Here is a 17075-nt window from a genome sequence, read left to right on the forward strand (position 1 = left end):
TCATGATTGGACACACCTGTCTATGAAGTTCAAGGCTTAACAAGCTAATCCAACCAATTTGGTGTTGCAAGTAATCAGTATTGAGCAGTTCCATGCATTCAAATCAGCAAAATCACAAGGGTACCCACATTTTTGCACAGCCAGTTTTTCACATTTGATTTAATTTCTAACTAAATACAACTTCACTAAAAATCTTTACTCAGAAAACACCCCAGTACTCCGATGTTCCTAGGAAATTAAATACATACCACTGTTATCTTTTTTGTTGAAAGTACAGTAAATTATTATGCAGGCTGAGAGGGGTTCCCAAACTTTTTCATATGACTGTATTAGGACACCTTTCAAAGCACAAAGAGCCAACTTCATAAGCAAATCACTGTTCCCATAACGTAAAGGTTCTTTGTCAAGCCAAGGCTCTATGAATGGAACCTTATAGCAGTGTTTCCCAACCTCGGTCCTGGGGACCCCCTGTGACTGCAGGTTTTTGTTCCAACCAGATTCCCAATCAGTGACAACACATAATAATGCTGATCTCATTTAATTAGTGGGGTTTTTTTCTTTTATTCGACATTCAGAAAAGCACAGCAGCATGATTTTTTAATTTATAAGACATTTAGAAATATTTCTGCTTTTGCTATAGATTTAAGTGCTTAACTCTCTTTTGTTAATTTCATTATATTTTGCCCTTTCTCTGTGCAGTTTTCCCCCTTCATTGTATCTTATTAATGACAATTAAAAACGAGCAGAGCAGACAACACTGAATAATCAAAGGCTGCAACTACTTTAGAGTCAGACCCACTAATTAGTAAATAATGGATTAATTAAACAATTAGAACACATAGAAAAGTAGAATGAAAATCAAGATGAAAATATTGCTAAAAAGAAAAAAATACATTATTCCCATATAACTGCTTGGTACATTTTAATATATATATATATATATATATATATATATATATATATATATATATATATATATATATATATATATATATTTTTTACCAACTTAGTTTTCTAATTTCTAAATTGTTCCCAAAACACAGAATCTGGGAAATAACAGTACACTTAATTAGCCCAGGAGTCCAATTAAAAACAGAAGCTGGTTGGAACAAAAACCTGCAGCCACAGTGTGCCCCCTGGACTGAGGTTGGGAAACACTGCCTTATAGTACCATTAATCAACCATTATTTTTAAGAGTAAATTATTGCATAAACTAATTTCTTAATTAAACATAGAAATTTAAGTAACTTGACATATATAAAATGAAAAATGTCTTCAGATGTCAGCCTGTGTGTAAAGTGTAATATACTATAGATTTGGAATTCGCAGGCCAAAGTTTTAAAGAAACAAATGGACAAAAAGGAAGATTCAAAAGTCAGTTGAGGTGTGTTCAATAGCAGTCAGATTATGTTTCAAAATACCTTTTATATTTGGGGTGGGGTAAACACATATCTAAGAGCTGAGATGGTGCAGGACTGAGCTGTATGGATGGGGTTGATCAGGCCTATTAACCTACCAGGGAACTGGGAAAAGAAGAAGAAGAACAAAAAGAAGAAGAAGCAGGAGAAGGAGGAGGAGGAAGGAAGGAAGGAAGGAAGGAAGGAAGGAAGGAAGGAAGGAAGGAAGGAAGGAAGGAAGGAAGGAAGGAAGGAAAGCCCTTATGAGAAGCACTCCCTAACTAAGTAATCTGCTCTTAATATCCCAAGGTGTGTGTCAGAAGACTGGACTCCTCAGTCATCTAAGGACACACAAATAACTTAAAGGGTGTCAGTTTAGTTCAGAGTGGCAGCAAATTAATGGAATTAGGCATTTTTGTTCTTTATTTACTAGGGGGCTTTTCCCCCTGCTCGCTTCGCTCGCCAACATCGCTCATGTATAGTGATGCAGTTGTACAATTTAAACAGATTTTTATTTTCATGGGAATTGTTACATATGCATAATAGAACTATTTTACATTACAGTGAGTAATTAACCATATTAAAAAAGAGTAAAACAAAATAATTTGAAAGTAAATTATGTTTCATGTTGCGTTAGAGTTATTCATTGATAATACAATTTCATTCTTTTTGGCTTTGAAATTAACATCCATCCATCCATCCATTTTCCAACCCGCTGAATCCGAACACAGGGTCACGGGGGTCTGCTGGAGCCAATCCCAGCCAACACAGGGCACAAGGCAGGAACCAATCCCGGGCAGGGTGCCAACCCACCGCAGTGAAATTAACATGCAAATACTTTTTAAACTTACACCTTTACTATAAAACTTCAGTAAAAACAATTTTTTGAATTACATTTTCGTCAATGGGCGACACGGTGGCGCAGTGGGTAGCGCTGCTGCCTTGCTGTAAGGAGACCTGGGTTCGCTTCCCGGGTCCTCCCTGCGTGGAGTTTGCATGTTCTCCCTCCGGGTGCTCCGGTTTCCTCCCACAGTCCAAAGACATGAAGGATAGGTGCATTGGCGATTCTAAATTGTTCCTAATGTGTGCTTGGTGTGTGTGTGTGTGTGTGTGTCCTGCGGTGGGCTGCCGCCCTGCCTGGGGTTTGTTCCTGCCTTGCGCCCTGTGTTGGCTGGGATTGGCTCCAGCAGACTCCCGTGACCCTGTAGTTAGGATATAGCAGGTTGGATAATGGATGAATGGATGGATTTTCGTCAATATTGTATTGAATTTTGATTCTGTGTTTGCACTTTCATTGTGACAACACAATGTATAACTGCCCATGATTGAATTTCGTTTCTTTCTCTCTATTAAATAAAATGACTTTTTCGAATGTTTGGCTCAGAGATTTGTTAATTGTCTTTGCAAAAGCTATTCTAACGGAAAACTGTTAACATTTTAATACAAATGGCATATCAAGATCTCCTTTGTTGTCTAATGTTATCCGCGGAACATTTACTACATTATCTTTCTTGGATACATCCTTCTTTCTACAGTAATTCGTGCGGTGGAAGACCGGACGATGTTAACGGTTGTAGTTATTCTTCGGAATATTGTAAGTTGTTGTTTTCATGTTCTGCATGATCACCACCAATTGTTCCAGCATAGTCTATTGATACGCATTTTACCAATTTGCCGTGTGACCGATTGACATTTTTGGCATTAATTCATTTGACTTCATCGTTTCTCACTGCTGGATTGCCCGTGTAAGAGAAAGCTCAAGCCCATTGAAATTTGCAGTAGAATTACTGTCTAAAATAATTGGAGATGACTTTAAACTCGACATTGAAATAGCAGCGGCTTATCGCACAAACAGGCCTAGCATCTTTAAACCTAGGTCTTTTATTGTCCGCTTCGAGCGACAACGATGTAAGCTTGATGTGATGGCACTTCTCAGACACAAGCAACAGATTATATTTGAAAATAATCTTATTCGTTTTTTCCCCGACTTCTCACTATCAACAGCTGCAAAACGTGCAGCCTACATTGACATTAAAAAGTTGCTACGGAAAGCCGATATCAAATACAGCCTCTTTTATCCCGCCAAACTGAAAGTGGAAGTTCAAGATCAATATCATATTTTTTCAAGCAAAGAAGAAGCTGAAAAAGAATTAAAGAAGTTGTTTCCGACACTCTTTTGAAAGTTAATAAGGAGCCGTATTCTATCAAGGCACAGGAAGGACCTATGATCTGCTCTCTGGATCCATATTTAAAGAGACTGGTATTATAATTATACATCCTTTTCTTTATCTGGACATCATATGTTTATGTTTTAATTAGAGTTACAGACGTGAGTGTGAAAGTGTGGAAGTAATTAAAGTAGGATTTTTTTTTTTGTTTTTTTTTTTTTACTACCTTAAAGTAGACTGTTTAACATAATACCCTTGGTTTATTGCTATCTCTACTATTTATACTATTACTATTAAACTATTACAGTAGGAATTACCAGGTCTATCCTAGACTAGTCTTTAAAATCATTCCCAGGGTTGATTCTTTTTTTATTTTTTATCTTTATTTTTTTTTTTTTTTATCTTAATATCTTAAAAGTGATGAAGATTATTTTAAGCTTAAAGACTGTTAATGATTATATTTTCGGCAGATAGTATTAAGAATTTAGCTGCAATAGATATCTCTGTTTTAATTCTCTAACGCCGCTGCGGGTGGGGTTTGTTTTGTTTTGGACGTGCTCTGTCTCTTCGTATGTCAGAGGACCGGGACATCGCGAAGTGGGATCAAGCCTCATGTGGGGAGGCAAAAACGGGAGGGGGGGGGGGCTAAAGGGGGGAGAGAAGGAGAGCAGGCTATATCTAATCTATTTTTGTAATCCTTATAATTATAAATATCAATGCAACAATAGGCTAAAATGCAATAACTCATGGGGAATCTTGAAACTAAGATTAAAACTGCCTCATTACCAATTAAAACTATAAAATGACATTAAAAACTCAGAACCAATGTCTCCATGATGGGACAGTTAACTTTGTGAGCTTGAATGTTAAAGGCCTGAATCACGAACTAAAGAGAAAGAAAGTATGCTCTCACCTAACAGGCTTAAACGCTAAAATAGTATTTTTACAGGAGACCCACTTACTAAGCAAGGATCAGTTCAGACTACAAAAAGACTGGACTGGCCAAATGTTCCATTCTAGCTTTATAAAGAAAACTAGAGGGGTTGGAATTCTCATACACAGAACAGTTCCATTTGTAGCATCAGATGTAGTATCGGACCCTGAAGGGAGATATGTGATGGTTATGGGCAACTTGTATAACAGTAAAATGATTTTGATAAGTGTTTATCCACACAATGTTGATGATAAGGAATTCATGCAAAATCTATTTGCATCCATCCCCAACGTGAACACTCATAAAATTATAATGGCTGGGGATTTTAATTGTGTTCTAAATCCACTCTTAGATAGGAATCCTGGGACAGGGGTGACGACATCTAATACTGCAAAGATAATTACACAGTTTTTAAATGATCACAACTTATCAGACCCCTGGAGGTTTCTTAACCCAAACTCAAGAACATATTCATTCTACTCACCAGTGCATTATAGCTACTCAAGAATTGATTATTTTTTTATAGATAATAATTTCCTGCCTACAATTAAATCATGCAAATACGACACAATTGTTATCTCCGACCATGCCCCTCTAGTCTTGGAGCTAAAATCATTAAGCCCCTCACACTCACCTTGCAGATGGCGCCTTAACTCTCTTCTATTGGCAGACGAGAACTGCACAGAATTTATATCCAAACAAATCAGCTTCTTCCTAGAGACAAACACGCCCACAGAGGTTTCTGCAGGAACACTCTGGGAAACTCTAATGGCCTTCTTAAGAGGACAGATTATTTCATATCTTTCTCACAGAAATAAATTAGAAACTAAGAAAGTGTCAGAGCTAAGAAGTGAAATTACTAGAATAGATGAAGAACAAGCCAGGCATCCAAATGAAGTTCTCCACAGGAAAAGGCAGGCCCTGCATACAGAACTTAACATCTTAACAACTAAAGAAACTGAACAACTTATTTATAAGACTAGACATCATTACTATGAACACGGAGAAAAAGCTAATAAGCTTTTAGCTCAACAAATTCACAAACAAGAAGTTCGCAATGCAATACCAGTAATCACCAACAACAATGGAGAAGAAATTATTGACCATAAAAATATAATGCACACATTTATAGATTATTATAAATCCTTATATTCTACTGAGCCCAAAGAAGACAACACACAATCTAATGCATTTCTGGATACATCACAGATACCACAAATAGATGCTTTAAGTGCTGAGGAACTGGATAAACCTCTAATGCTAACAGAATTACTAGATGCTATAAAGTCACTACAAAGCGGGAAATCATCAGGCCCTGATGGTTACCCCGTACAATTTTATAAGAAATTCTCCACTCAGCTAGCTCCCCTCTTATTGGCAACATTTACAGAAGCTAGAGACAACCAAATAATACCTCAAACATTTCGACAAGCATTAATCACCGTCTTTCCTAAACAAAATAAGGACTTGTTACAATGTGCATCATACAGACCAATTTCATTCCTGAATAATGATGTTAAGATACTCTCAAAAATTCTAGCTAGAAGGATGGAGAAAGTGCTGCCCTCGGTAATATCACAGGATCAAACAGGATTTATTAAAGGCCGACACCTATCTTCCAATCTCCGACGCTTGTTTAATGTTATATATTCACCAGCAAAATCAAACACCCCAGAGATATTACTATCATTAGACGCAGAAAAAGCATTTGATATGATTGAATGGAACTACCTTTTCACTGCATTGGAGAAATTTGGGTTTGGCCCGAATATTTGTGCATGGATCAAACTACTGTATACCAGTCCAGAAGCTTCAGTTTGTATTAATAACATTTGCTCAGACTACTTTAAACTAGAACGTGGTACCAGATAAGGATGTCCCTTGTCGCCACTGTTGTTTGCAATCGCTATTGAACCACTGGCGGTTCACTGCCGAAATTCTTATCAGATAAAGGGGATTATCAGAGAAGGACTGGAACAGAAAATTTCTCTATATGCAGATGATATGGTCTTATATATATCAGACCCAGAAAACACTGTCTCTGCTGTTTTAAAAGCACTAACAGAATTTCAAAAGATATCCGGTCTTAGAATTAATCTGAATAAAAGTATACTCTTTCCAGTGAATTCACAAGCATATAATATTAGATTAGACACCCTACCTTTTACCATAGCAGATCAGTTTAAATACCTAGGGGTAAATATCACAAGTAAACATAAAGCTCTTTATCAACAAAATTTTGCCGTCTGTATGGGAAAAATTAAGCAAGACTTGCATAGATGGTCAACACTTCATCTCACTCTAGCCGGAAGAATTAACATTGTTAAGATGAATATCCTTCCTAAACTTCTCTTTTTATTTCAAAACATTCCAATATATATCAATAAATCGTTTTTTAAACAGTTAGATTCAACAATAACCTCATTCATTTGGAATTCAAAACACCCACGTATCCGAAGAGCGACCCTACAAAGACCTCAGGCAGAAGGTGGCATGGCTTTACCTAATTTTCAGTTTTATTACTGGGCAGCAAACATACAAGCCATAAAAACCTGGACACAAATAAATGAACATACACAGGCTTGGTCTGCAATAGAAGTAAAATCCTATAGTACTTCTTTATACTCCCTGCTCTGCTCTCCAATAAATGTAAGTCATCGCAAATATACTAATAACCCAATTGTGCTTTACTCACTCAGAATATGGAACCAAATTAGAAAGCATTATAAGATGGAAAATCTTTTATCGGTGGCACCGCTGCAAGAGAACCACCTCTTTCAACCTTCGCAAGTATATTCATTTTTTAATACCTGAAAACTTTTTGGGATTAAAATGCTCAGAGATCTTTATATAGACAACATATTTACATCTTTTGAACAATTGCGTTCAAAATTCAACCTCCCAGCTACATATTTCTTTCACTATCTTCAAATTAGAAATTTTGTTAAACAGAAATTACCCGATTTCCCCCACCTCGCACCCTCCACAATGCTGGAAAAAATACTGCTCAATTTCGAGGAATTAAACACCATTTCCGCATTATATAAAATCTTATTAGCGTCCCTACCTTTCAAAGATCCAATAGGACATTGGGAAGAAGATCTCTTAATCAATATATCAGAAAAGGAGTGGAAGGTAGCAAAGCAGAGAATTCATTCGAGTTCCATATGCACAAAGCATAGAATTATTCAACTAAAAATTATATATCGAGCTCATCTGTCTTACTTAAAACTGTCCAAAATGTTTCCAGGGCAGGATCCAACCTGCGAGCGCTGCAACCAAGCTCCTGCCTCACTGGGTCACATGTTCTGGGCCTGCACCCAACTAACATCATTTTGGACTAAAATGTTTAAGTGCCTTTCAGACAGCCTTGGGGTCACAATCCCTCCTGACCCATTAACAGCTGTGTTCGGTGTTCTTCCAGACGGACTTGAATTGGAGAAGGACAAGCAAACGGTGATTGCATTCACTACACTTTTGGCACGCAGACTTATTCTGTTAAATTGGAAGAATCCTAATTCTCCTCTGATAAGTCAATGGGAAACCGATGTTTTATATTATTTGAAATTGGAAAAAATCAAATTCTCAGTTAGAGGATCTGTACAAAATTTTTTCAAAACCTGGCAGGATTTAATCAATATTATTTTAGAATAAGAGAAATAACTTTTACCGCATTTAATTCCCTTCTCCATCTCTTATTTACATATATATTTATTTCTCCCTTTCTTTTGTATATTGTTGTCTTATTAAAAAGCCCTAAGCAATTCTCCTTCGGCTAAGCTCTCCTTCTCAGGGGTGGGGTTTGATTTGTCTTCAATTTTGTGGGGTTATAAATTGATCTATTTGTATGGAATGATTACAATGAAAATTAATAAAATAAAAATATAAAAAAAAAAAATAAAAAAAAGGATTGCCCGTGTACTTATTTTTTCTATTGATAACCCTTTGTGATGAAATTTTTCAATAAGAGTTGGACATAAAACATATTCTTTAATTGGTAATTTAAAGTGAGGAAAACGTTAAAATTTATAAGAGCTGCGAGAGCAGAAAATGTGTCTGTCAAAAGCATTCATACGAATGAGAGGTGAGATTACCGTGTGCGTGGTTGAAGTGGTTGAGAGGACTTGAAAAAATCTCATGCCCAAGGTCTCAACTCGTGGGACTTGAAATAATCTTCCAAAAAGTCTTGTCTCATTGCAGGATTTTTTTTATTATAATAGAGAGACATAGACAGATTTGCTTCCCCTGTCCAATTTAACCTTGCAAGATTTTTTGCCCTTATTTCATATCAGTAAGCATTACCATGAGCAGACATGTATGAATGGAAATGCGCTAACAGATCTCTTTAGGACATATTAACTCTTTTATCTGTGGCTTTCTAATTGTCATTTTTAAAGGAAAATATTTGAAAGCAGTTAATGAAGCAAACAGATAGCTGAGGTTCAATACAGATAAAGATCATGTAAAACATAGATCTAGGTTCAGAAATTTGCTGTATTATATGTATAAGTCTGTCCGAAGGTTTCATAATGAATTATATGAAAAAAAAAATTAAAATTAATTATTTGGAGCATGTTGTTTGAGTAATATTGTCAAACAACAATCAAACAACAAACCCATTCATCTACAGTGTACTGGGTTAGTTCCTGCCTTTTAGTTTGTAACACATTCATAAAACTGCTTCCACGGCTAAAAATAACACATAAGAGATAGCTTTTAACAAATTCTATCAGAAGATTTTACCAAACAATAATATATAAATTACAAACATATCATTTTTATGCCAGACATAGCAAGTATGGTACATTTGACTGCCTTTGGTAAACAACTTAAATGCGTCTTTTAGAAGCAATGATCAAAGAAAACCAAGACTGGCAGAAGACAAAGAACCTTGTAAGTTCCGCTTCAGGTTGTTTGTCAGACTATCATGGCTTTGCCAGCTTGTTTCTCAGAACTAGACCACTTCCCCAGTTAAGCCTGCTGTCGGCCTTATCGAGCTGTGCAGTGGGTGAATGTGCTCCAGCAGCCTGTAATTGTGGTTTTGGTTCACATCATGCAAGGAAATTGAAGCAGACCCCTAAAAGTTCAAAGATGTGTAACAATCCAATTAATGTGTTTTTCTATTCTCTTTGAAAAAAGCAGATCATTATAACTGCAACTATATTAATAAATAGTATAAAATAAACTATAGATTAAATAGGAGAATGACCTTGCTATTTGTTTCAGTTTATTTCTATAGAATGGTCTTAAGTGAGTGCACACTCAGAGTGCTATAAGTTCACAGGTAAATGCAATTACAAACTTTTCAGATGACTAATTACAGTACATAATGAATTTACATAAACACCCAGATTTGTTTTAAAGACACTCTGCTCCACCTACTGTTTGCCAATGAAGATTTCATGGGCAGCGTAGTACGTTACAGAAATGTGAGCAAGAAGTCTACAGGGTCTAGCAAGACTCTGGCATAATGGGAGCATTAGGTCCTGGCACAAATGACACATGTCAGCGTAGAAAAGAATGGCACTGTTTTGGGCTGGTATGTACTGTAAAGCAATACAGAGATGGCACCAAAAACAGAAGTAATCCATGGCCAGAGAAAATGAAAGACTTCCTAGTAGGCAAATGGAAGTCCTCATTAAGCAGCAGCTGCCTTAGAAACCTCGCCCTGTGAAGGCTGTAAAAGGCCTAGGGGCACCAAAGGGGGTTTACAGCAATCTTCACTGGTGCTAGAAGTGATTCCAGGGCTTTGGTGGGACTGTGTCTAAAAGCACCTCACAGCTAGAGCTCCAGGTGGTCCACAGTCAGGAGGGCAGGAGCTGGAGCACACTGAGATAATAACATGGGAGTGGGGTGGGGGAATATGAGTCAAGACAGAGTTATAAATGATTGTTTACCTCTATAACAACCATTTGGGATTATTAGAAATCTTCATTCTAGGGTAGTGCCTCTTTCATGTTCAAAAGATAAATTATTATTCTTAAAACCACATAATCCAGTTTAGCAGCACAGGAGCTGGAGCCTGCCCCAACACCATCAAGTGCAAAGAAGAAAACAGCCATAGGCAAGATGGCACAACCACTCAGGGCCCACATTCACACAACCACACAGGGGCAATTTGGAATGAGCAGTCAGCCTAACCAGCAAGTTCTTACTGATTTAGGAGGAAAACTGGAGCTGTGAGAGGAAAACCCATGTAAACATAGAGAGAAAATGCAAACTGCACACAGACAAAGACTGAGTGGGAGATTTGAAGCCAGGCTGCTGGATACAGTGGCTCCAGCTTCAAATGGCCAGTGGCTTCCCTGCATTACGGATGGTGGGTTTACTGCCCACCCTTACTCCAGCAGATAGAGGCATTATCCATCCATTCATCCATTTTCCAACCTGCTGAATCCGAACACAGGGTCACGGGGGTCTGCTGGAGCCAATCCCAGCCAACACAGGGCACAAGGCAGGAACCAATCCCGGGCAGGGTGCCAACCCACCGCAGGACACACACAAACACACCCAGCACACACTAGGGCCAATTTAGAATCGCCAATCCACCTAACCTGCATGTCTTTGGACTGTGGGAGGAAACCGGAGCGCCCGGAGGAAACCCACGCAGACACGGGGAGAACATGCAAACTCCACGCAGGGAGGACCCGGGAAGCGAACCCAGGTCCCCAGGTCTCCCAACTGTGAGGCAGCAGCGCTACCCACTGCGCCACCGTGCCGCCCTAGAGGCATTATGCAGAAGTGAAATTAGTTAACTCACCTCAATCATCTAACATATCATTAAAATGTTTAGAAACAACTAAACTGTAAAGTGTCTCTCTTTTTTACAATTTTCCATTATATGTGCAATACAATTTCTTATCTGGAAAATGCTTCCTTTTGTATCGTGTGGCAGTGCTTGCCTGTTTCTCAGTTACTGGGGCAGACCCTGGAACCCTGCAGTTTTCTACGTGTGCCTATGTTCCCTTCTCCTTGTTAACGGTGTCTAATGGCTCTAGAACCTGATCCTTCTTGTCACTGTTGCCCAAAGTTTGTCCCTGCCACTTTTCTTCACCTTTATGGTTTTTTTTACATGCTACGCACTCTTTTCACAATGTGTCACCTCACATGAGATGAGTTCAGGGTTCTTCTTCCAGGTTGTGACCTTCCAGCCAGACAGCATAATAGCAAAACAGTAATGAGACTTCATTCCATCCATTTTCCCATGCACCCTTTAAATCAGTCACCTTGAAATGCACATTACGACAATAAACCTAACTAAATGGGCCTAAGGATCATTTCAAGCTTACATTAAAATGACTGAAATTATAATTGGCTCAAGTACAGTAGAATAACACCTTTGGGAACTTTGCAAAACTTTGCTGAAAAGGGATTAACAGGCCTGCTCACATCACCCCATGTTCTTATGACACTTTTCTGGTGCTTACTATGTGTATCAGTAGACAGAGAGTTAGAAAAGTTAAATTACAGTCACAGCCACTCACATAGCTGACTTAGTGTTTGCTTTGTGTAGACAACAGTGATTCATGCTACCTTTTGCATCACACCACCTCAGAAAAGACAGTTTTATTGCATTAAATTATGCAATAAACAGAGAATAGTTAGAGTTTTGTAACACCATCAACTAGCAGTAATTCTGGTCTGTCTCTCATCACTCATTTGTCATCTTTGTGTCAAACGCTATTTGCCTGTACAAGGGCAGGCAGAGGGGAAATTAGTGGTGATGCACCTACACGACGGAACGGAGATCCCAGACGAGTCTTAGGTTGGGGTTGCAATAATAATACAATGGCAAATGGATGAAAAGGTCATGTGAGGAAGTCAAGGGGGGAGGAAGTTCAAATAGGAAACAGAGGAAGATGAGAGTGAAAGTGGAAAAGGATAAGCAGTTGTAAGAAGGCACCCGAGAGCCCAAAACCACAGACCCAGCAATACACCACATGTTAAAAGAATAAAATAAAGAATATTTATTCCTTAATGCACCTTCTCCCAGCAATATATCACAATATACAATAAATCAAACACAAATCACACAGCCTTTCCTCCATCTCCCCTCCAGTTGAGTGTTGCCCACTGCCTCCCGACTCTGACTCGACCATGTGTGGCAGTGGGTTTCCTTTTATTCTGGACCCAGGAATGCTTCTGGAGCCATGCCTGGTCTTCTGGTAAGTACTAATGAAAGTAGGGAAGTTCTCCCCTGATCCAAAGGGACCCGTACAGGGCTGCACTTCTGGACTTCATCTCACTAGCACCCCTGCAGGTGTCACGACTGGGTTCTCATAAAGAGGACCACTGCTACCTAACGCATGGGGGATGGAACCACTCCCATGTTCCGGCCTTTCATTATTTTATACCGGCTTGAGTTTTCTTTCCACCCAGCTGGCCAATCTGTCCATCATTTCTCTTGGACCTCCTGTCCAGGTAATTACCCATGCTCCTCCCTGGCTGGAACATCCGCTCTTATCCCACACGATGCTTATTTCATCGATAAAAAGGATTTTGTAGAGATGAAAGATATCACCAGGGGAGGAGTGTCCTCATCAAAGTACTGTAGTCTTTTAAAGGTTTTCTTTTTTAATTAATACTCAAAAAACATACAATACAGTCCATCAGAAACCAGATGTATCTATTTTACATGTCCTCACAGGTGGCGCAGTGGTAGTGCTGCTGCTTTGCAGTAAGGAGCTTGTGAAAGATTGTGGGTTCGCTTCCCAGTTCCTCCCTGTGTGGATAGTGCTTTGAGTATTAAGAAAAGTGCTATATAAATGTAATGAATTATTATTATTACATCAAATTAAGTTTTTTTACATATTCCAAATGTTCTCTTTGCCTTGTTATGTTTCTGCTTACATAATAAATTTAAATACCACTGAAGTTCAATTTTAAATGTAATAAACACTGGAGGACTGTTAGTCCATTTAGCTGTGTGTATATAACATCTCCCAATTAACAATACCAAATTAATAATGTCCATCATTTCTCTATAAGTACAGTATTATTCCTCACATAACACAACAAGTTAACGCTAATCTTAAAAGCTCCAGACATTTAATTTGAAATTTCCACCCAAAAAAGATTGGATGTAAATATGGTTTCTTTTCCATTAACAGAAAACATACAAATTCATCTTCACCATGTTTAAACTTGGCCATGTAGAGTGGGATACATTTTATTTACAATTCTATAAGTGTATTTGGTTTCGTCCGTTTATAGGAGATGGACGTCTGAAGCAGAGCTCCGCTAGCAGCGGCTTTATTTTCCCACGTATTTCATATTATTTAGAGGTATCCTGTATTTAACCCGACCAAGGAACTTCCACTACAATATACAATATACAAGCATGAGTAACAAGAAGAAAAGTCAGAAAGAACCGGAAAAGAAACTTAAAGCTGCATCAAAGTCTGGACAGACATCCGGCCCGAGTGCAAGGTATGGCCTCTTGGAGACTGACCTGACTGACAGGCAGACGAATGCGCAGATTTCCTGGGACCCCGCTCCATTGTATCGTCTCCAGTCGAGAGTGAAAATGGGAGCGAAGGTGCAAGTGATGCAGGTTGCGATGGATCGCCGATTTCTGAGGATCATTCGAGACTAGAAAAGGCCCTGCAGGATGTGCTCTCATCTACTCATCGCGAGCCCACAGCACCTGCTGTAACAGGAGCTGCATTTCCACTCGCAGAGCACGAAAGCCGAAGCGAACTGTCCGAACTGAAAGAGATGATCGCTACACTGGCCACTGCCATGGTTATGGCCATAAATGAGCTTAAGAAAGATAACAAGAATGATCTTAAGAAGGCGACCATTGAGCTTAAGAACAAGCTTAAGAAGGATAACAAAGATAAGGAAACGCGTCTATTTAAACGTTTTGACGTGAACTTTAAAGGCATGTTGGAGAAATTAGTGGGACACATCGAAGAAACTAAATCCAAACTGAAAATGCTTGCCAACCAGATTAATGACGTTACAGATCAGCTGGAAGACGTTAAGCAGGCATTCACAGCTCGAGTTGAAACAGCGGGACAACTGGCGTCTAACGCCAATGAAAAAGCCACAGCTGCGAATTCCGAATGTAAAAAACTTGGAGACAGACTTGCAGTCCTGGAGGATGGGTGCAGAAGAAACAATATAAGAATTGAGGGTATACCTGAGAAACTAGAAAGCTCAAGCCCAGTGAAATTTGCAGTAGAATTACTGTCTAAAATAATTGGAGATGACTTTAAACTCAACATTGAGATAGCAGCGGCTTATCGCACAAACAGACCAAGCACCTTTAAACCTAGGTCTTTTATTGTCCGCTTCGAGCGACTACGATGTAAGCTTGATGTGATGGCACTTCTCAGACACAAGCAACAGATTATATTTGAAAATAATCTTATTCGTATTTTCCCCGACTTCTCACCATCAACAACTGCAAAACGTGCAGCCTACATTGACATTAAAAAGTTGCTACGGAAAGCCGATATCAAATACAGCCTCTTGTATCCCGCCAAACTGAAAGTGGAAGTTCAAGATCAATATTATATTTTCTTAAGCAAAGAAGAAGCTGAAAAGGAATTAAAGAAGCTGTTTCCGACACTTTTTTGAAAGTTAATAAGGAGCTGTATTCTAACAAGGCATGGGAAGGACCTATGATCTGCTCTCTGGATCCATGTTTAAAGAGACTGGTATTATAATTATACATCCTTTTCTTTATCTGGACTTTATATGTTTATGTTCTAATTAGAGTTATTGAGTTATAGACGTGAGTGTGAAAGTGTGGAAGTAATTAAAGTAGGATTTTTTTTTTTTTTTAAATTTATTCTACTATACCTTAAAGTAGACTGGTTAACATCATACCCTTGGTTTATTGCTTTTTCTACTATTTCTACTATTACCATTATACTATTACAGTAGGAATTACTAGGTTTATCCTAGACTAGTTTTTAAAATCATTCCCAGGGTTGATTCTTTTTATTTTTTTTTAATGTTAATATCTTAATAACTTAAAAGCGCTGAAGATTATTTCAGGCTTAAAGACTGTTAATGATAATATTTTTGGCAGATAGTATTAAGAATTTAGCTGCAAAAGATATCTCTGTTTTAATTCTCTAACGCCACTGCAGGGTGGGGTTTGTTTTGTTTTGGACGTGCTCTGTCTCTTCGTATGTCTGAGGACCGGGACATCGCAAAGTGGGATCTAGCCTCATGTGGGGAGGCAAAATGGGGGGTGGGGGGATAAAGTGGGGAGAGAAGGAGAGCAGGTTATATCTAATCTATTCTTGTAGTCCTTATAATTATAAATATCAATGCAACAATAGGCTAAAATGCAATAACTCATGGGGAATCTTGAAACTAAGATTAAAACTGCCTCATTACCAATTAAAACTATAAAATGACATTAAAAACTCAGAATCAATGTCTCCATGATGGGACAGTTAACTTTGTGAGCTGGAATGTGAAAGGCTTGAATCACGAATTAAAGAGAAAGAAAGTATGCTCTCACCTAACAGGCTTAAACGCTAAAATAGTATTTTTACAGGAGACCCACTTACTAAGCAAGGATCAGTTCAGACTACAAAAAGACTGGACTGGCCAAATGTTCCATTCTAGCTTTATAAAGAAAACTAGAGGGGTGGGAATTCTCATACACAGAACAGTTCCATTTGTAGCATCAGATGTGGTATCGGACCCTGAAGGGAGATATGTGATGGTCATGGGCAACTTATATAACAGTAAAATGATTTTGATAAATGTTTATGCACCCAATGTTGATGATAAGGAATTCATGCAAAATCTATTTGCATCCATTCCCAATGTGAACACTCATAAAATTATAATGGCTGGGGACTTTAATTGTGTTCTAAATCCACTCTTAGATAGGACTCCTGTGACAGGGGGGACGACATCTAATACTGCAAAGACAATTACACAGTTTTTAAATGATCACAACTTATCAGACCCCTGGAGGTTTCTTAACCCAAACTCAAGAACATATTCGTTCTACTCACCAGTGCATTATAGCTACTCAAGAATTGAATATTTTTTTATAGATAATAATTTCCTGCCTACAATTAAATCATGCAAATATGACACAATTGTTATCTCTGACCATGCCCCTCTAGTCTTGGAGCTAAAATCATTAAGCCCCTTACACTCACCTCGTAGATGGCGTCTTAACCCTCTTTTATTGGCAGACAAGAACTGCACAGAATTTATATCAAATAAATCAGCTTCTTCCTAAAGACAAACACGTCCACAGAGGTTTCTGCAGGAACACTCTGAGAAACTCTAAAGGCCTTCTTAAGAGGACAGATTATTTCATATCTTTCCCACAGAAATAAATTAGAAACCAAGAAAGTGTCAGAACTAAGAAGTGAAATTACTAGAATAGATGAAGAACAAGCCAGGCGTCCAAATGAAGTTCTCCACAGGAAAAGGCAGGCCCTGCATACAGAACTTAACATCTTAACAACTAAAGAAACTGAACAACTTATTTATAAGTCTAGACATCATTACTATGAACACGGAGAAAAAGCTAATAAGCTTTTAGCTCAACAAATTCACAAACAAGAAGTTTGCAATGCAATACCAGTAATC

At 38.3% G+C, this 17075-nt stretch overlaps 1 protein-coding gene across 2 annotated transcripts in view; it reads right to left on the bottom strand.

Moving 5' to 3' along the window:
* Positions 1 to 3525: 3525 nt before the first annotated feature.
* The window catches only part of meak7 (MTOR associated protein, eak-7 homolog), a 514074-nt gene continuing 500524 nt past the window's right edge, over positions 3526 to 17075 (bottom strand). The window contains exon 9 of one of the 2 annotated variants that reach the window (XR_007935732.1): positions 3526 to 3536. The gene's annotated coding sequence lies outside the window, so the exon portion shown is untranslated. Of the gene's footprint in view, positions 3537 to 15031; positions 15043 to 17075 lie in introns of those variants that run through there. The other variant, XR_007935733.1, reaches the window with a different exon arrangement.

The sequence above is a fragment of the Erpetoichthys calabaricus genome, chromosome 9 (genome assembly GCF_900747795.2).
Source record: "Erpetoichthys calabaricus chromosome 9, fErpCal1.3, whole genome shotgun sequence".
NCBI lineage: Eukaryota > Metazoa > Chordata > Cladistia > Polypteriformes > Polypteridae > Erpetoichthys > Erpetoichthys calabaricus.